At 42.0% G+C, this 21,821-nt stretch overlaps 1 protein-coding gene across 2 annotated transcripts in view; it reads right to left on the bottom strand.

The window, feature by feature from the left end:
- MN1 (MN1 proto-oncogene, transcriptional regulator) overlaps positions 1 to 21,821 on the bottom strand; it is a 56,530-nt gene that overhangs the window by 12,122 nt on the left and 22,587 nt on the right. The window lies entirely within an intron of this gene.

Raw genomic sequence — 21,821 nt, 5'->3', positions numbered from 1 at the left:
CACCTGTGGACTCCAGGCCGAATCTCGCCTGCTATCTGTTTTAATAAGAGGCCTCGCTCCTCTCCGCCTCTCTGCTCAATTCTTCCAGCAGAGAGGCGCGAGGTCTCTCATTGAAACAGATGTCAGTCGGCGCGGAGTCCACAGGCAGGGATTCCGAGCGAAGTCCGTGGGTCGGGATTCCGGAATTTCAGCTCTGATTCCGTAGTGTGAACGGGCATTATACTAAAGTGGGACGAACCAGCCACTGACAGATGGTGTCGGTGGAGATAGGGATCAGGCGTAATGGATTTTTACTGTTCCACCTTCTGTTTATAGGCGGCTGACCCCTCCAATCTCCATAGGGGATATGTTATGCACAGCTTAAAGGAGATTTTAAGCTTAAAGATTAAGATTTAAAATTTTTATTAATATATTTTATTGCCCCCCAAAAGTTATACAAATCACCAATATACACTTAAGTGCACATAAAGTGCTTTTTTCCCTGCACTTACCACTGCATCAAGGCTTCACTTCCTGGATAACATGGTGATGTCACTTCCTGGATAACGTGGTGATGTCACTTCCTGGATAACATGGTGATGTCACTTCCTGGATAACATGGTGATGTCACGACCCGACTCCCAGAGCTGTGCAGGCTGTGGCTGCTGGAGAGGATGATGGCAGGGGGACACTGAGGGACATAGGACACTGGAGGGACACTGAGCATCCCTCTGCCATCATCCTCTCCAGCAGCCACAGCCAGCACAGCTCTGAGTGTCGGGGTGTGACATCACCATGTTATCCAGGAAGTGACATCACCATGTTATCCAGGAAGTGACATCACCATTTTATCCAGGAAGTGACATCACCATGTTATCCAGGAAGTGACATCACCATGTTATGCAGGAAGTGACATCACCATATTATCCAGGAAGTGAAGCCTTGATGCAGTAGTAAGTGCAGGAAAAAAAAGCACTTTATAAGTATTTACCGTAATAAGTGTATATAGGTAATTTGTAAAACTCTCGTGGGGGGCAAAACAATACTTTAATAAAAATTTTCACCTGACTTCTTTAACATTCACGTTTAGGGGGAGGACAGAAGAGCTTATGATCATTCAGCCAACAGTTATTCAAGCAAATGTACCAATTCATATAAGATATTAGTTTTTTATACTACCGTGTCGGTGCCAATGCAGAGATCCCTGTGGCCTGGTCCTTTTTTCAAATGCTGCCCAGTTTCCGCAATCGGCACTGGTTTCTTCATAAGCAAATAGGACCACTCTTTGCAGGGGAGGTGGACCCAGCGCCCTGAGTGTAACGATATTCTCTCTCTTCGGTGACACACTTCCATTGAGATCAAGTCTACCAGCGTCACCGGAGGGAGGGAATTTTGTTACTCTGGGGGCACTGTGCCCCCCTCAAGTGCAAAGAGCGGGCTGAAGTGCACATGAAGCGTGCTGATAGCGGGAACTGGTGGGCATTTAGAAAAATGGACTGTGCAACCGGGAACTCCACATCAGTAGTGTAAAAAAAATCTCATGCAAATTATTACGTTTACTTTAATTAGGCTATGTTCACACTACGTAAATCTACGGCCGTAGTTCTCACTGCAGAACTACAGCCGTAGATTTGCAGGGTGGAACATAGCATTGTTTGCTATGGGATCCCGGCCGGAGCGTACACACATCGTATACGCTCCGGCCGGTTCCCATGTGGCACCACAAACAACTGACAGGTCCATTATTTGCGGACGGAATTCAATGAATTCTGTCTGCAGAAGGACCTGGCAGTTCACACAGTGAAGCGAGCGGCTCCGGCCGCTTGCTTCACTGTGGGCTATGGAAAGCTGTGATGCGGGTGTGTGCTGATGCGCCCGCATCAGAGCTCCACGGAGGAAAGATCATCCGGCCTGTACTTAAGTACCGGCCGTGATGATCCGGACTAAGACTGGCCGTTCCGTGACCCGGCCGGGGTCACGGAACGGGCGGATGTTCACATAGTGTGAACATAGCCTTAAGGTGTATATGGAACCTTAAGGGATACTCCAGCGAAAATATTTTTCATTCAAATCAACTTGTTTTAGAACATTAGATTTAAATTTGTAAATTACCAGTCTTCCAGTACTTATCAGCAGCTGTATGTCCTGCAAGAAGTGATGTTTTTTTTTCAGTCTGACACAGTGCAGTGCTTTCTGCTGCCACCTCTGTTCAGGACAGGAACGGTCCAGAGCAGGGGAGGTTTTCTATGGGGATTTGCTACTGCTCTGAACAGTTCCTGTCTTGGACAGAGGTGAAAACACCTCTTCTTGCAGGACATACAGCAGCTGATAAGTACTGGAAGACTGGAGATTTTTAAATAGAAGTAATTTACAACTCTTTATAACTTTCTGAAACCAGTTGATTTAAAGAAAAAGATTTTCGCCAGACTACCCCTTTAACACAAAAAAGCTGGGTTTGAAGTCAGATGTGCCTATGTGAAGGTTCCCAACCAGTGACAGACTGCTACTGCTTGAAAAAAAAGTTGGCCATGTGTTAAGGTGTCTATACATCTCCAATAACTGTTGGTGGAATGTTTATGTGTTCCCTGAAGCAGACTGTACAGGCAGATTTACCACGGCCGCTACGGAAGAGTTGCAGCACCTGTCAGTTTACTCTGTGCTTGCCACAACTACTATTGATTGCGACATGTAGTGAGTTAAACTGCCAGAATAACGGAGCGATAATTCGCCCAATGGAACGATTAACGATTTTAAAGTAACAATGTATTTTTTTATAACGATCACCGTTTAGACGGAAAGATATATCGTTTGGAAAAATCGTTATTGTGTGATCGTTTTAAGATCGCTTAAGCCTATCTCACACATAGGGTGAATCAGTGAAAGACTGTTTACACGAATCGATCTGCGAGTTTTTAGCGAACGGTTAACGAGGATTTGGTTGTTTGTTTCTATTTACAAAATCTCAAGTCTTCAAGTACTTATCAGCGGCTGTATGTCCTGCAAGAAATTGTGTTTCTGTTTTTTCAGTCTGACACAGTGCTCTCTGCTGCCACCCCTGTCAGACACAGGAACTGTGCAGAGCTGGAGAGGTTTTCTATGGAGATTTGCTGCTGCTCTGGACAGTTCCTGTCTCGAACAGAGATGGCAGCAGAGAGCACTGTGTCAGACTGGAAAGAATACACCACTTCCTGTAGGACAAACAGCAGCTGATAAGTATGGGAAAACTTGAGATTTTTTAATAGAAGTAAATTACAAATCTTTATAACTTTCTAAAACCATTTTTGTTGGAGTACCCCTACAAAGTGAAATAAAATCTGGAGGTCTAGGTGATTTTTTTTTTTTTTAACTGACAAAGACAATGCCGATACACTAGGGCAAAAAATAAATGTTGGAATCTATCAGCAGGTTAAACAAATCTAACCTGCTGATATATCCCTATTGCGCACAGGGTGCTGAGGATGAAGGTATGTCTCTTACCTTCATCCTCGGCACCTTTCCCATGCAGTTTTAATGTAATGCTTCGTACAGTAGGGCAGTTTGGAGCACTGCTCAGTCCCCGCCAGCCCACTCCATTGATAATCTATTGGAGGGGTGGGCCAGCTGGGTTGGATTGGCCCTTTGGGGGCTCGGCGGTGCTCCAAACAGCCTTACCGAATGGAGCACTACATTAAAATTGCACAGGAACAGTGCTGAGGATGAAGGTAAGATGCACAATAGGGAGCCATCAGCAGATTAGATTTATCTCACCTGCTGGTATTTCCCCTTTAAGGAGCTGGAAATAATAGACTCGTCAAAAATATCCAACTCTTTTCCCATTTTTCAGCAGACTTTCCATGCCTCTTATAAGGAAAGACCTCATGAACTGACATTTCACCCAAGTGTTTGCCTTATTATTCTCAAACGTCTTCTCCTTCATCAGTATTTGATCTATTGTGTATGGACACCTTTAGGCAGCTATTGTATCGTACAGAACTACCTCTTGTCTATCCTGACAAAAGGTTTTTAGACTTCTTCAGGGTACAGGACTTTGAACTCTTTTCTAAAGTCTGCGCGGAGCTTGACCATCCTTCACCACGAGGAAGTCGTAATGAATGGTCAGGAAGCCTAAAGGGTTAACGGTCTTCCCTTTCTGCGTTTCCATACGAGCGCCGAGGACACCATAGGATGACTAACGACAAACAATGCCGTCTAAATAATCTATACGTGTCAGGCGTTCACACGTCAAGCAAAAGTTGTATAACATTTCAAAGCGATTGTGAACATCATAGAGAAGCCTGGATCTGGTAACGGAGCTAAATGATACATGTCAGCACAAAGAACGACTCCTCCGATGGCTTTTTTTTTTTCTTTTTTTACATAAGGGCCACATAGGTATACCTGTCACATCACTCACTGCACATATATTACATTATAATCCAAGCAGTGTCAACAGGAGGAGTTAACACACATGTGTTATTGTGCTCGTAATGGGCCTAAACTCTCTGCTTAATGATCTGTGTCAAATGTAAGAAGAGATTTTCCTCTATCTGAACCAGCTGCAAAAACAGCTTTTCTGTGCCGCCATACAAAGACGCAATAATCTGATGTCTCGTAATGTAATCCATAATAGTCAATGGCTAAAATAACAGCATATGTACTATAGTGATAACAACAACAACAGACCCAGCGGGGTGGGACAATTAAAATGATGTCTTGTCCCGCGAACGTGGACTTCTTCCTAGATAAATACTGTGCATTAGCATTCATTTGCGGAAGGATTTAGGAAGAAGGGACGCCTTGTACTGCGCTCCTCTGCAGCGACATAACGCCGGCATTGATCTCCGAGATGTGTATAGAACACCAGCGCTCTTAAGTGCAATAAATTGTCTATACTCCAAGAGACGACGACTATCTGCTATGTTTTCGCGGAGAAAGGATGACTTTTTTGTTCTGCTTGAGGAGGTTTTACACTTTCGAGTGACTTATATCTATTGACTTCCATGCGCCTTCGCCCAGCATATAGTTAACTGCGTTTCGCTTCTTCCTTAAATTTTAGCTATAGAAACGGTATATTGTAGCAGGTTTTATTTTTGGGGGAATATGATGCAATTTAAAGGCACCACTGTTTACAGGAACAGACTGGCGCTGGCATGGGGATGCCGGAGGTGCGGTCATTTTTTTGAACCGCCGTCTGAATCCCACGCATGGTGCTGGTCTAATCCCGAGCACCGTTCCGGCATGAAGCATCCAACTTCTTCAGCCGTTGGTATTCAAATGACGAACAATCGGACTCGAGCATACTCCAGTTGTGCTCATCTCTGGTAACTAAGTAAATGGTCTTCTAATTTTGCCAGTGTATGTTGGTTTTTGGGATGGACCTTGACAGTTACTGGTGCTGGCACTGGGATGCCGATGGTGCAGTTGAACCGCCATCCGATTCCCGCCCACAGTTCCGGTCTATTCCAAAGCACCGTCCCAGCATGAAGCACTGTGAGCAGGCCCGTCGGCTCCCAGTGTGACAATCTCCTCTCTGTGACGCAGCTCTATTGATTCTAATTGAGCCATATCACAGAGGAGAGGGGGTTTAATCACACTAGGGGCCAGCAGGCCTGCCACCTGTGCTTCATGCTGGGACAGTGCTTAGAAACAGACCGGCACTGTGGGTGGGAATCAGGTGGCAGTTCAAAGAAAAGGACCGCACCACCAGCATCCCCGTGCCAGCACTGGTAAGTTTCAAGGTTCATCCAAAAAACCAACATACATTGGCAAAATTAATAGACCATTTACTTGGTTACCAGAGATGAACTGGAGCATGCTCGAGTCCGATTGTTCAGCATTTGAATACCGGTGGCTGAAGAAGTTGGATGCAGCCCTAAAGAGTCTGGGAAAACAAGGATACAGCCTATGGTTCTGTTCCCCTGTCATGCAACGCCCATTATTTGCCCTTTTTTTTTACATTGTGGGAACATAGCCATAGTTTGTACCCATGTTTCCCAGAATCCCTAGGGCTACATCCAACTGGTATTCAAGCATGTTCAAGTTGCGCTTATCTCTGTCGGTTACTAATAAATCACAGCTTCATTATAAACGTAAAAAATAAATAAAAGCAAAGAACTGGTATTAAATACATAAAAAACAAAACAAAATAAAAGTTGCAGAATGGCACATAAATATTGCTGTATTGCTTATGGCAGTTGCGGATTAGCTACATAAATCTCTAAATTGCTTAATAATCATATATAAATTACATGCAAAATTAGGTGCAAAATCTAGCACATAAGACACAATAAGAGATCCCTAGGCCTAACAAATATACCCAGAGATTAGTAGGCTGCAGCAAGGAGCTTGATAAATTATAAGACATCAATAGTCATCACGCTTTGGATGGAAGTAGGTATATGTTATCTGAACATATGGTGCAATCTTTTACCTTCTGACAAGGTTTCTTAGTTGACTGCTTAAAATTGCTTTATTGACATATCTGAATTTAGTTACCAGTATATTTGCCTTGGTTCCTAAATACTAAAACTAAGTTTAGGTGTTCTCTAACAGGGTCTCTGCATTCCCATCTGTAAGGGGGTCACACTTTACCGGATGCCTTGGGAATGTGTTGGTGCAAAGAATAAATTAATTTCCTTTCTTACATGGCTGTAATAACCCTGGTGGTTGCTTTAACACTCATTGAGTAAATGTTCTTGCACAGATCAATGGTTTGCAGAATATCAATTCAACTTTGTTTCCTTTAGAAGTCTTTTCTGAAACCTTCAGAAAGTTAGGTTGCACCTAAGATGGCTCATGGTTGCTGACTGAATCAACTGTGGCCTTGGTGGCACTTACAACCACCATTGTTAGAACAGGACTGAGAAAAAGGACAGGTACTAGCACCCGCCTCGCTGTCCCTGCCTACTTACCACAACTACCCTAGACGGCAGCAGATAACTGGGTGACAGTCCCTAACCTGAACAGATGGAAACACAAAAACACGGACAGGACAAACAAACACAATGTATCAACAATGAGTCAACAAGAAGGGTCGGTATCAGTCGGTCATCACAGTACAGAATCAGAAGAATAGTCGGGAAGCCAAAACCACAAATAAGGATTATTAGAGAATGCAATTAAGATAAACACTAGCTTAGTTACTCTCACAAGGAAGCTCTATTACAGGCAAAGAGAATAATGAGGGGAGTAGTTTTATGGAGACTGGAGTCCCAGCCCCAGGATGTGATTGGGGACTAAGACTCCATACTATACAGCTGACTGGCGGTGCTGGACGCCAGTCAGTAAACAATAATATCACTCAGCTGTGCCGTCAGGCCAGAGACAGTGAAGCTCTGGGCGCGGCAATGGTATCTATGGATGCCGCCGGGTCATTCCTAGCAACCAACGGGGCTGGTTACCAGGGCACGTCCAGAAGGCTGGGCATGCGGCCTGTCTCATGACAATTATCTTTCGCAATAAATTTCCATCTGTCCAGGTGCAGATGAGGACAAACTAGGTTAGAGTGTGGTCCATGACCACTTTGTGGCCAACATTGTTGGGAATCCAATTCAAGGGACAACTGAATGAGGACTGTTTAGTTGAAGCACCTCTTACAGTAAACTGCTTAGCTTAACCTGCAGCAGTAGCAACAGCACAATGGCTACGTACACAACTTGACCTTGACACTGTGCAATTCTCTTTACAACACAGATAAACACTTGGTAACCACTTGCACCATAAGGGTATAAACCCACACACCGTATACACAGCGTATTTACTGCTGCGATACGCAGCGAATACGCAGCAAAAACGCAACAAATACGCAACAAAAACGCAGCAGATTAGATCTAAATAACTGAACTCAGCATTAAATCTTCACCATCAAACTGCTGCGTATTTGCTGCGTATTTGTTGCGTATTTGTTGCGTATTTGCTGCGTATACGGTGTGTGGGTTTGTACCCTTAAGAAGGTTTACTACAACCCCTGGTTTATGGTTCAGTTGCTACTGCTTCAGCCAACTGCAGGTGTGTTCCATTATGCGGCTACTTTTGGTCAGTTGATTCACATCTCCACTGATGTGAGCAGCTATGCCTCTAAAGCTGACCCCGGGTATAGGAATTTTACTAGCCAAAACACAATCAATCAAAATCCTATAAGATTGTTATTTTTTTTTAAGGTAAGGTAGGCTTAAAAAAAGAGATTTATCAAACATGGTGTAAAGGGAAACTGGCTCAGTTGCCCCTAGCAACCAATCAGATTCCACCTTCCATTTTCCAAAGAGTCTGTAAGGAATGAAAGGTGGAATCTGATTGGTTGCTAGGGGCAACTGAGCCAGTTTCACTTTACACCATGTTTGATATCTCCTCTTTGGTGGAAAAACCTCTTGGATACATTTTTAACCTAAAGAGAAATCTTCTCAGAGTTACCTCCAATCCCAGCCATAGCTAGCAGGCCTCATCTGGCACCCAATGCATATGCAGTAGGGTCAAATTCTGAGCCTGCCCCATCTTTACCCAGTGCACATCTGCCAGACATGTATGGCAGATGTCAATAATGAGTTAAAGTACTAATTATCGGGCTGGGATTGTACGCTATAAATTCTATGTTGGGTTTAAGCACGCGTTACCATGCCGGGACTTAATGATCGATCCTTCCATAACATCTCAGTGTGACATTTGGAGACCGGTCGTTTCCAGGCTACCATCTGACTATTGGCTTATTTACATGGTATGATCCCCACAATTGTCTGACAACACAACTTTTAGCATGTTAGCTTACATTTCAATTATCACGGCAGCAATTGCAGTGCCTCCATACACACATGGAAATAATATTGCTAAAATTTGAACCATAAATTGATTTTTCGCACAATAATCGTCCAGTGTAAAAGAGCCAATGAAATCGTTTGTGTGTCGTTGATGGCTTCTTTTTAGCTGGCCATAAAATCCCATTCGGTGTATGTACACATCTTTTTCATTTGTTCACTGAAATCAGAAGGAGTAAATGGTCGTAGTAATCGTAATCGTTACTAACCACTATTTTTCAGTGTGTTATGGTGAATGATTTCAGGTCATTCCCAAAAGGGTTCGTTTATCGTTAATCGGCGAAAACGAAAAATTTACTCATTTAATAGGACCCTAAAGGCCTTATACACAGGGGGGGCAAGCGAGTGCCAACCTGTCATATCAGCGTGCGCTTGCTCCTCGTTCCCCAGTGGCGCTATTACATGCTCTGACAGCTAGTGGGTAAGTGGGGGAGGGGGTTTAGGGAGCTAAAGATCGTCTGGGGAGCCCATAGGTGATTGTGGTGGTCTGTTGCCGTCGCTCCTATTACAAGGGCCGATCTGGACCCATCAAATCAGCACTTGCTTGCTCCTCGCTCCCCGCCGGCGCTATTACACCTGCTGACAGCGAATGGGTAAGTGCGGGGGGACACAGGAAGCTAGAGATCTAAAGAATGTCTGGGGAGCCCATAGTAGATAGCGGTGGTCTGCTGCCGCCACTGCTATTACACGGAGTGATGGCTTGTTGAAGTTTTTTTCAACATGTTCAAGGACAGGGATCAGCAGACATAATTTTAACACTAGCTATTACACCAAGCGATTATCGGCCGTAATGGTCAATAATCAGCAAAATACAGCTGATAATCTCGTGGTGTAATAGGGCCTTTAGAGCTCTAGGTGATTTACATACATAATCATTAGATCTTGTAGCACCCAAACTTCTATCATTAAAAACTAATTTCATCATTCATTTCCTTTTCCTTAGCCCAAGAACTTATCATTATTACTAGAGATGAGCGAACTGGGTTCGGGTTCGAGTCGATCCGAACCCGAGTGTTCGGTATTTGATTAGCTGGGGCTGCTGAACTTGGATAAAGCTCTAAGGTTGTCTGGAAAACATGGATACAGCCAATGACTATATCCATGATTTCCACATAGCCTTAGGGCTTTATCCAACTTCAGCAGCCACCGCTAATCAAATGCCAAAAGTTCGGGTTCGGATGGACTCGAGCATGCTCCAGGTTCGCTCATCTCTAATTATTACCCAAATCTGAGGATAAGGGCCCTATTACATTATCATGCGAAAAATCTTTATATTGTTCGAATTAAAACGACAATCGTTCTGTGTAATTGCAGGCAACAATCGAAAAATCGTTTGTATGTTGTTGATCGTTGATTTAGATCTGAACCTAAAATTATCGTTAATCGTTCGCCGTAATTCCACATTCGTTCGCTAATCGTTCAGTGCAATTGCCCATGGTTCATTGTTTTGCTGGAATCAAAAGGAATAAATGATCACAGTAATGATCGCAATAAAGATAGTAGCAACGTTCGTAACTAACGACCATCGTTCTGTGCAATATGGTGAACGATTTCAGGTTAACGATAAACAATCTCGTTTGGGATCGTTTATAGTTAGTCGTTAATCGTTAAAAATCGCTCCGTGTAATAGGACCCTAAGACAGGACTGATAACACAAAGCTGTGAAGGAACTCCCATATCCACATCACTAACACCAAAGCCCAGCAGCTTAAAGGCTCCTGCACACTGCGCCATTAAACGTCACACGAGGAGAGCCAAATGCTCACATAAAGATTCCCACATTCACTTTTTGTTAGTGATGTTTTACTATGCAATGATACTAGATCCTATGGGACAGACATTGCAAAAAGATTTCAGTAAATTTGCATCTGTTAACTCACATCTTTTCACTATTGTCCCTGGTTCTATTGTGAATGACACGTCGTCACTTTTCCGCCCTTGAAGTCACCGAGCGAGAGGAACGCACGTTATATTTTACAAGTCCCAGTATCGCGTCTCAGCCCTTTGCCAGTAACCTCACCCAAAGTCTTCGCTACAATCTCCTAACTGATAATTGTTTGTTATAGTCAAACAAATGTGACCGCAAACTGTTGTCTTTTACGGACGCGAGCCGCCTATAAACAGACATTACGTTTCAATAGATTCGGGATCATTCATCCAATTGAAGCTATTCACTAGCGTCTTATAGCGACGAGAGCTCCCGGTATCGCTCAGTATCTATTCTTGGGAGATGATCTGTTTAGCTATTCAGAACATAACTGCGAGGAGGTCACAGACATTTGGTTTTATCACATTCATTTTATTACTTTTGAATATTAATAACAGCTTGAAAGAACCATAATGTGGTATTATATTTGTTGTTAAAAGGAAAATGGCTTCGGCTTGTAAAACCAAAGCGGTAATAATATGCAGAAGGAGAATCTATCAGGACATTTAACTTTGCATAATATCCAGCCTGCGCGGCTAATGTCTGGCTGGGCCGGGGAGGCCGGAGAAGAAACAGTTAAGCTGCAGAACACGTTTCAGGTTTCTCACACTGGGGTAGTAGCTGCCTATGACCTGATCCTCCTCCTTCTGCCTGACCCCTGACATTTCCACTCTGCTTGTCTCCAGCAGACATACACACACTGCTCGCAGACAAGGCAGCCAGCGAGAAAAGCTGCTGGAACAAAACAATCTCTCTTAAACTACTTCCAGCAGATCATTTTAGAAAATGTTGTGGTCAGGACGGCAGCAGCACCTTTGGGCAGGAGGGGGGGATGCAGGGGATCGGGGCGGGGGGGGAAGCTGTGAAAGTAGATACACTTTCCTCTTGTTGATCTTTGTGTATTTTTGAAAGATTGCGGCTATATTGTGGGGGTCCTTCTGGAAATTCCGGGAATACCAAATGCTAAAACGTAACCCCCCCCCCCCTGTCTCAAACGTTTAACACGTGCGAAATACAATACGAACGAGTCTAGATAAAGAAGAATTGAGGGACAAGAGGATTTCGCATATACAAATAGTCTTTCACATTTTATTAAATAATCTATACTGAAATTTTTCTTTTTCAAAAAGTTTCATTGATTTTTCAAGTACTGAACTTTTTGGATTAACGATTTGTAGCAAAAGGGGGTGGGGAGAAGGCACGGACGCCCATGCTTCTGTGCTTAGGGGGCCCCCAAGCAGTATTTCACCCAATAAGAGAAAAGTAGATAAAAGTGTTCCTGGGGCTGTAACGTCCTGTATGCAAGTAGGTGAGGGACCCAAAGTAGTATTTTATGTGTGTGTCTGCAGTGTCCACAATCCTACACGCTGAATTGTGTATTGATTTACTCATTATAAATAATGGTGAAGCGTAAAAACAACAACAACAATAACAACAACAACAACAGCAACAACAACAAAATTCTGCTGGTTTTGGAAAGTAACCTATAAATTGATATTAGGTATACCTTTTAGGTGAGCCTATATTATTAACACACTAAAAGATCTGCCATATACAAGCGAATATATATACACCCGTAATAAGGATCCAAAATATGACTGTATAATAGATGAAATAGCATCTGTATGTCATCAGTATTTGCTCTGAAATGCATACTGTGAATATTGATGGGGCCATCTATTAGACAGGATATTGGGGTTATTCAGTGTTAGAAAAACACGGCCTCTTGTCTCTAGGTCCGGCGGGGTTTGTAGAGATGAGCGAACCTCAAGCATGCTCGAGTCCATCCGAACCCGAACTTTCGGCATTTGATTAGCGGTGGCTGCTGAAGTTGGATAAAGCCCTAAGGCTATGTGGAAAACATGGATATAGTCATTGGCTGTATCCATGTTTTCCAGACAACCTTAGAGCTTTATCCAACTTCAGCAGCCCCCGCTAATCAAATGCCGAGCGTTCGGGTTCGGATCGACTCGAACCCGAACCCGGTTCGCTCATCTCTAGTGGTTTGCATTTAAGCTCTATTCACTTAAATGGAACTGAGCTGCAAAACCTGCACCCAAACTGGGAGAAAAGAGTGGTGCTGTCTCTGGAAGAAGGTGGTTGTGTTTTACTAATCTCTTCAAAATACAGTTGCAAAGACAGGTGAAAATAATCACAAAATACATCCATATTTTAAGCCACCTCCATAGACTTGAATGGCCATAGACTTATATGGATTAAACAGATTAAAGTAGCAAATGCATCTTTTTTTTTTCTTTTAATTTACAATGATATTTTATACATCCATATGCATATCCCCATAGATTAACATTAGTTCTGTATTACGGTCTGTAAAATACAAAGCCACATGCCTGGACCCTGTACAGAGGCATCTGGGACTCTTCATATCATACATCTATAGGGATTTCCTGTGCCAGCATATGGTACATCTCTGTTATACAAAGTGTCTGAACATACTGTTGTTGTTTTTTTTAACATATAGCATATGAATTTATAAATATGTGTACGCCTCAGTATAAAATCATAGACAAAGAGATCCATATGGATGAGGCACAGCCGCACAGTGTATCCACAGACGCTACGTATGTTACGCTTACCAGAAATTCTTTGTAAGGAAACAAGTTTGCACAGTCAGAAATATGAAATGGAACAGACAGATAGATGAATTGTGAGACCTATGGGAGGGGCGCCATCCGATGAAGCGCGCATGCGCGTGAAATGGCCATCGTGACTACGCTGTGAAGCGGTATGCCGTCTGCTCTAGCAAGATATACCTTACGGAGCTTTTAATTGCACCTTGGAATAAAGACATTTTGCAACACACGAGTGAGTGCCCTCAGCTCTTTTTCTACTTATTGGACTGAATAGTTAGAAAGTTACTTCCCCTAATACTGACATGGTGGAAGCCACTATCTCCAGACTCCTGTAATGAATACAAAGTCTGTGCAGAAAGTATGCAATTCTGCAGATGACGGTATACACTTCCACCGATGAAAGTTTCTAATTTTACCCTTTTTTTTTTAGTTGGAATTGGATAGGAAATAGGTATACCATCACAATGAAGGGGGAAAAGGACCCTGGATACTTAGGCATGGTACGCTTGGCATGGTATCTTTGTAGTTTTCCAGATGCTGTAGAACTACAAATACCAGCGCGTCCCCCTCGCAGGCATGTTGTGACTGTTTGCTTTATTTGGAACAACAAATCACAATGTGCCAGGATCTGTTATACCATGACAGCTTGAAAACCGGAGGTTTCTTCCAGGTTCCTTTTAGATGCAAATAATGGTTACTGCAATATGCAATCTGTGATTTCCCTCAGTATTCCCATCATTTCCAAACCCACAGAGAGAGAGAGAGAGGAGAAAGCGTCTTGCTTCCACTCATCTTTGTGTTTACACTCAAAGACAAAGACATGTCATCCATATGTATGAATGCACATATGCAGAGAAGGCATAGCTCATGCTGCAACAATGTCTGCTGCCTCTTCTGCTGTCCATTTCAGGGAGGAAACCTGAAGAGACACCACCATTTGCCAAGAGGGAAATTATAGCTGCTGTATTCTTGCTTCATTTGTCTGTGGGATCATTAACCACCAGCAAAGTGACTGCAAACCAAATTATTTGTGCATTTCAAAAAAAAAAAAAGTAAAAAAAATCTTTAAAAACAAAAACAAAAACACAGAACCGTATATTTTGCAGAGGCAATTGCAACCAAAGTGCATTAGCACGTCCAGGGCTGCCTGCTTTGTTTAGGCTGAATTCACACTGCGTTTTTGCAGCCAGTTTAACGGATCCGTTTCTATATGGTTACTTTTATCGTGCAGAAAAATGTGGTCAACTATGTTTTTGTGTACACTAAAAAAAAAAAAAAAAAGTGATCCATTTTAAACCGTCATTTTTATAGTGGAAGTCAATGGAAAAACTATTGTATCCGTTTTTTCCCATAAAATGTTAAATGAGACTGAAAAAAAACGCAGTGGGAATCCGGCACACCTCAAAATAAGTCTGGGTTCACACTATGTTTTTTGCAATCTGTTTTTTATATCCGTTTTTTCACAAAAAAACATTCACATTTTTGTCTGCTTTCAAAGGCTATGTTCACACAATGCCCAAAAAAGGAAAAAAGCATCCGTTTTTGTGTTCAAAAAGACGTCCGTTATTGCATCATTTTAAGCGTGTTGACTAAAAAGCATTGAACTCAATGTAAAAACGGACGTCTTTTTCACACATTGTACTGAATGCGTCCACCTCAAAGACGTCCGTCATTCAACACAATGTGTGAAAAAGACGTCCGGTTTTCTGTAGACTTCAAAGCATTTTATTTAAGTTACTTAAAATGATGCAATAACAGACCTCTTTTTAAACACAAAAAGCAGACGCCTTTTTCCTTCTTTGGACGTTGTGTGAACATAGCCAAAAAAAGGATGTGTTTTGATCCTTTTTATAATAGAAGTCAAAGAAAAATGGTTCAAAACAGATACACACAAATGCATTTTTTTTTTTTTTTTGCAAAAATGGATAAAAAAACGGATTGGAAAAAACAACTCAGATTTAGTAGGGAAGAATGGTCGTAGCAAACAACAGTACTACCATCAACCAACAAGCCATCTATGCTAGGAACTTGGTCACATGAAATACTGTGTGCCCCAGAACCCTGTACATGATACGTCTAGGGTTGTACATCTTTTCATTATGCCTGTCTAGTAGTATCTTCGAAGACTTAAGTTGAGAGCATTATCTCAAGTGCACACTAAATCTCTTGTGATAACAATGCTCATAATACACTGTATAAACAGGGTGAGAGCTGATGGAACGTAGATGCTGATATTCTGTATGACACTTCAGTATACAATGTAGTGTACGGTAAAGCCCATACTATTATCATACATCAATCCTAACCAGAAAGTCTACATTCCACTTCAGTTTTCACAGGAAAATAAAATTTTTTGAAAAAATATTACCAAAATGTATCTACACCTGCTATGGATTGTTGTAATGCCCCAATAGATTATGGCATATTGCCAGGAGGGTTGGAGCCATGTGCATTGGCTGAAGGCAGATGACACACAAGAAACAGCTCTACTTCCGGTGTCCCTTAAGGCTATGTTCCCACTTCTATTTTATCGGGAAAGACGGCTGTTTATTAATAATGATGGCTTTAAATAATGTTCATGATTAGAGATGAGCGAACCTGGAGCATGCTCGAGTCGATCCGAACCCGAACTTTCAGCATTTGATTAGCAGTGGCTGCTGAAGTTGGATAAAGCCCTAAGGCTATGTGGAAAACATGGATATAGTCATTGGCTGTATCCATGTTTTCAAGACAACCTTAGAGCTTTATCCAAGTTCAGCAGCCCCCGCTAATCAAATACCGAACGTTCGGGTTCGGATCGACTCGAACCCGAACCCGATTCGCTCATCTCTATTCATGATCATTATTTGCAGGGTCACTATCAACAGAGGGACTCCTTTTCCCATTCCATCTGTCCCATTCCAGTAGTGGGAACATGAAAATCTGAAAATCTGGCCAATCACATAAGATAGCTGTCGACCAAATAAACACTTGAACACTAGAGAAGCTGTGGCAATGGAACAAAAAGATCGGATAGCAAAAACACAATGTATCTAACCATTCTTTCCCTTGACAAATGGCACCAGGGGAGAGCTGGAGTCTTCCAAATAAAGTAGATGATCGACCAGTGTTGCTGTAATTTAGAGGTTTGGATGACACATGCGTAATGTGTATGGCCAGCTTAAGGCTTCAAATAGTAGAGGTGGCTTGCAGAGCCTTCAAGGGGTATTACCATTTCAAAGTGATGGCCCTTTTACACAGGCTGATTATGCTGGAAATGCTCTTTCGGCCTATAATCGGCCTGTGTAAAAGTGCAAGCGATCAGTGAAGGAGTGGGAAAACAACCGATCTTTTAGCGGCCGCACATTTCTCTGTGCAGACAGAGCAACAGTGAATAGAAAAATATTTAAATGGCCTAACAAACAATACAGGGATCGTTAGTGTGGCCCAGCCACTCGATTACTTATACTATGTAAAGGCACTGCAAGTGAGCACCGAAGATCACTCCACCTAAAAGGACCCGAAGATATGCAGTCACTTTATGATCTGTTGGGGATCACCCTCTAAAAACCCCATGGATACTGGTATTAAAAGGTTAAAGCGGTGTCTTGCCCTAGAATCTTCAACAGACCCCTTCCAACTATCATATGTGAAAATAAATGTCATAGTTAAATGTATCTATATAGCACCAACATATTCCGCGGAACGTAACAGTTTATAGCATTGGTCTCCATTTATAATGAGGAGGACCTTTTGGGCCTCCTTAGTCATCCTCTCTATCCCCTACAGTTACATGGCATGAGCGTAAAATACGGCCATATCGGGATAAATATGTCCTGAAATAATGATCATGTTCTTTATTTCAGGCCGTAGTTGTCCAAATGCGGCCGTAATTTGGCCCTTATTTTTACGTTGTGTGAACATGGCCTTAAAGATGTTATCCAGCGCTACAAAAACATGGCCACTTGTCTCCAGATTGCGTGGGGTTTCAAACTCAGTTCCATTGGAGTAAATGGAGCTTAATTGCAAACCACACCTGACCTGGAGAGCGCTGGATAACCCCTTTATTAGCTGCAAATAAAATACCACTGATCCCTCCCCCATGAGAGCTATTAAAACCCGTCCAATCTAATGACCCCCAGGTGTGTCGCACATACTTTCATCAATCTGATCTTTCTATCCCATCTTCCATGTTTACATACACACTATGTTTTTGCATTCAAAACGGATGCATGTGTGTGCATCCGTTTTGATCCGTTTTTCAATTGAATTCCATTATAAAAGAAAAGGATTAAAACGGATCCTTTTTTTTAACGTACACAAAAATAAAGTCGACCTTATTTTTGTGTCCTTTTTTTTTTTTAATAATAGAATTCAATAGAAAAACTGATCAAAACGGATGCACACATGCATCCGCTTTTTATCAGTTTTTTGCAAAAAAAAAAAAAATGGATGGAAAAAACGCATTGCAAAAACATAGTGTGAACCCAGCCTTATTTAGACATGTTAGAACGACCAGTAAAAAAAAGAAAGTCAGTTTCCGTCAGGGGCTGTATGTATAATATTCACTATGAGTGGAGTTAGTGAAGGCTCTAAACCTATCCATCTGCGTTCTAATAATGCACAAATGTTAATAGAATCTTCCTGGCTTTTCCAGTTAATTTGGGTCCTTTAGGAGCTCAGATGATGGGAAAATATGCAATGTAATTTAAATACCTCTGGTGCGAAACCTGATTCTCTCCTGGGAGAAGAGGAACATGTGGGGCCATTGGCAGTAATTAAGGACCACCGGCTGATTTCCATTTATATTACACCACCAAATATCAGCCTCTTTTTAGGAGCCACCACCAGCATTCCTATATGGGGGACTATGGACGGCAGTACACTGTAAATGTGCTTCCGACAATGTAAACATAGGAAATGGTCTTTTTTACGCCTCTGGTCTAAATATTTTACTTATTAAGAAAAACTCTAACTCCTATACATAAACTTCCCTTTCATACCGAAAATAAAATCCCAGGTAAGCCGCATAGTTGTCTTCTACTTGAGTTGAATGTGACTTTCACATAAATATTACATCCCTTCCACTTGTAATATTAAAAATGCTAATTCAGTTATAAGCCGCTGTCTAGCGGAGGAGAAAGAGCAGATGATGCCTTTGGGTGAATAGAGGAATCTCACCTGTGGCCGATTGCTAAAACTGAGAACCGGTGGCCCGCTCTCGTTAGGTACTTGGCTAAAATCCACGGGCACAGAAAGGTCACAACTTAAGATTCCATCATTTTTTATAGAATGTGGTCATGGTACTGACACAATCCTATCTAAGAGGTGAGTGTTCCCCTGGCTAAGAAGTGTGATAGAAGGTTATATATAAAAGGGAAACATTTAGGCAATGTTCCCACTATGGGATTTTAGCGTGAAACAAATAATGTTCATGATCATTATCGATAGATGGATGCCATTTCTCACTAAATGACAGTGAAGTCCCATAGTGGGAATATAGCCATGGGTTGTCTTAAAGGGGTTTTCCAACCTTTTAAGACGAATGTACCAGCAGGTACATCACATTAAGATTTTTACATCAATAGACCGGCATCAGTCTATTCCCGGTCACTATTCCCTGCAGCACTTGGAAGCCCCTTGATGGTCGCCACTTCTCCACTCTGTATTATAAAGTGGGAGGGTCCACAAAAGGAGCAATTGTCACTATTTTTTTATTTTTGTAATGTTATTTAGATATTAAAGGGGTATTCCACTCAAACATAACCTTTCATACGGTATGTTGCTGCTCATGGGCAGAATAACAATTCCTTCCATACTTGTTATTATCTATTTAGCCTCCTTCCCCCAGTTCTGAGCTGCTGCTTTCTGCTGAAGACACAAAATTTGTCTGTGAGCTTTTCTCTCCGTGTCCTCCTCCTCCCTTCTGTGATGGCTGATGTAAACTAAAAGTACCCATCTTGTCAGCAACTTGACCTCAGATTAACCCTTCCAGCATTACAAAGAACCTACAAAGTTGCAGATAAAGCCTGCCAGAGACTTGTTTACCTCAGCCATCTCAGAAGGGAGGGGGTGGAGAGGGCGTTGGAGAGAAAAGCTCACACACAGATTTTTGTGTCTTCTGCAGAAAGCAGCAGCTCCAAACTGTGTGAAAGAGACTGAATATATAATAACAAGTATAGAATGATTTGTTAATCTCACCAGCGGCAGCAACATATAAAAAGTTATGTTTGGGTGGCATACCTCTTTAAGAGCCCCTGCTCATGCAAGCCAGGGACTTTTTAAGTTCACCGTCTTGGTCTGTGTTGTGCCCTGTGAGCATGTGTGATCAGTCAGAGTAAAGTGGGTGATGTTTTATGCAGTCAATCCACGCAGGGTATGCCAGGGATACATAAGGCTTTACAGTATAGGGTTTATGCTGTGGAGAGTGGGCAACCTGGAACCCGGCAGCTGCGGCGGACCGGGACAGGTAAGTATATATCACAAACATCTCCCCCACAGCCCAGTAGAATATAATTTTATCCCAGGCAACCCCTTTAAATCGGTCAATCAATGTCACTAAAGATAACTGTACTCATAACATGAGAGAATTTACACTTCCACAACTCTCTCCCCCATTCTTCACAATTAGCTGACACTAATAAGCAAATAATAATATTATTAATACTAATAAACAGTCAGTTCATGTGTGAATTGGCCTAGAGAACAAAAAGATAATTGGGTGTCAATATTGTAGCATAAAATAAGATATATAAATATTATTTATAGAGAGATTATAGGGTAAGATATATAACATTTTACAAGGGGATGCTCACTGCATTATTAACTAACACATTTCACCCTTGACTAGATAAGGTTATCACATGCAAATTGTTTTACCCCCCCATTTGCACATTAACTTAAATCAGCCTGTTCATTAAATAATCATGTACGCTATTGCCATCCAGCTTAGAAAACAACATTTCCATTCCAATTTCTCCCTAAATCCCATCATCCCATGCAAGCCACTAACTGGTCACTATTTAAAGGCAGTTATGTGTATGAAGAAATTCTTATTATCCTACAAATACATATATTACAAGATAATCACATAACTGATCTAAAGCAACAAGCAAGTATAGAAAAAAATCTGAATATTGGATTAAAAAACACTTAAAAACACCTACATACTTATACCCTGCTCATAATAAAGACAAGTTATACTTCCACTGGATACCACAAAACCACAGATGGTCAAATAGTAATAATCCATGAAATGAAACCGCATACTCCCCCACTAAACTTTATGCTCTGATATATCTTAGACCAAGATTGTGTTGATGTGCAGCCAGTTTGTTTGCATGTGCTTTTCTGTTTTTCTGGTTGTTGCATCAGCAGGTATCAGACCTGGACCTCTGCTGATTGGCAAAGGGTTGCCTTCTCCAATAAGTCACATTTTGTGCTTCATTAATCACATGGTCATTGGCGTGTCAAGAAGGAGCCTGACAGAGACTTCCAAGTACTACCTCGACCCCCTAAAACTCCAGTTTTGAACACAACTGAACCTCTGAGGGACCACCTCAATCTTAGTGTCGGCTCTATGGATCCTCCCCCATGCACCCTCCAGCAGCTATGGGATGCACTGCACTCAGGAAGGGGTTTAAATACAAAGTCAAATATGTTTATGATGAAACTGGGTCTGAACATTTGACTATGAACAGAATAGGTACCATAGCTTTGTAGCATCGTCTCAGTCACGCCGTTACAGGCAGTGCCAATGGCATCATCGTACCTAGAGTACAATCTGGTGGACAATCAATGGTCAGCCTTCCGTAAATTGTCAGTATTTAAGTACCTGTCCCCAATGTAATCCGGCATGTTTATGGAGCTCCGTGACATAACGGGAGGCCTGACTTGTATTATATTGCCTGAAGGTCAGTGTATTTCTTTCACATAACAGGTGCTTACCAATGCGAACTTCGGAGGTGAAACACGATATTTGTTTTAACAAGCATGTCTCATCATTAGAGTTTAATAAGATATAGTGACCTGAATACACTACAGGAATAGGATAGTGCTGGTGGATTCCACTATCACTATAGGTTTTCACTGATACAGGTACACATACGAGCACTAGTGTATAATAAGGTGCAATACTTATACATATTGTGGAAATGAATCAGATTACAGTCAATGGTTTGTTCATTAGATAGAACTCGGCTGAACCCACCAATTTTGGCAGACAGAGGTATCTGGCAGAGTCTTATTACCCCCTCCTCACTGAAATAAACATGATCTTATGGTGTCTAGCCGAGCATGCATGTTTATAAGGTCAGGAAAGATTACTTCCTAAATTGAACATTCCTTATAAGACCCCATTCACATCAAGTTTCTGAACTATGGAGAATAACTTCAGAACCGTATTACAACATACACTGTGGAGTACCAGCTATTGACTTTAACGGGGTACTCTGGCAACTAAAAATTTGCTACTATATATATCTACACATGGATGACACATAAGGGCACACCACTACTGGGTGATGCCTGTGTGAATTCCCAATCAGTCAGTGACAG

The sequence above is a fragment of the Dendropsophus ebraccatus genome, chromosome 3 (genome assembly GCF_027789765.1).
Source record: "Dendropsophus ebraccatus isolate aDenEbr1 chromosome 3, aDenEbr1.pat, whole genome shotgun sequence".
NCBI lineage: Eukaryota > Metazoa > Chordata > Amphibia > Anura > Hylidae > Dendropsophus > Dendropsophus ebraccatus.
The sequence above is the reverse complement of the archived record's forward strand: the minus strand, read 5'-3'. Positions and strand labels throughout refer to the sequence as shown.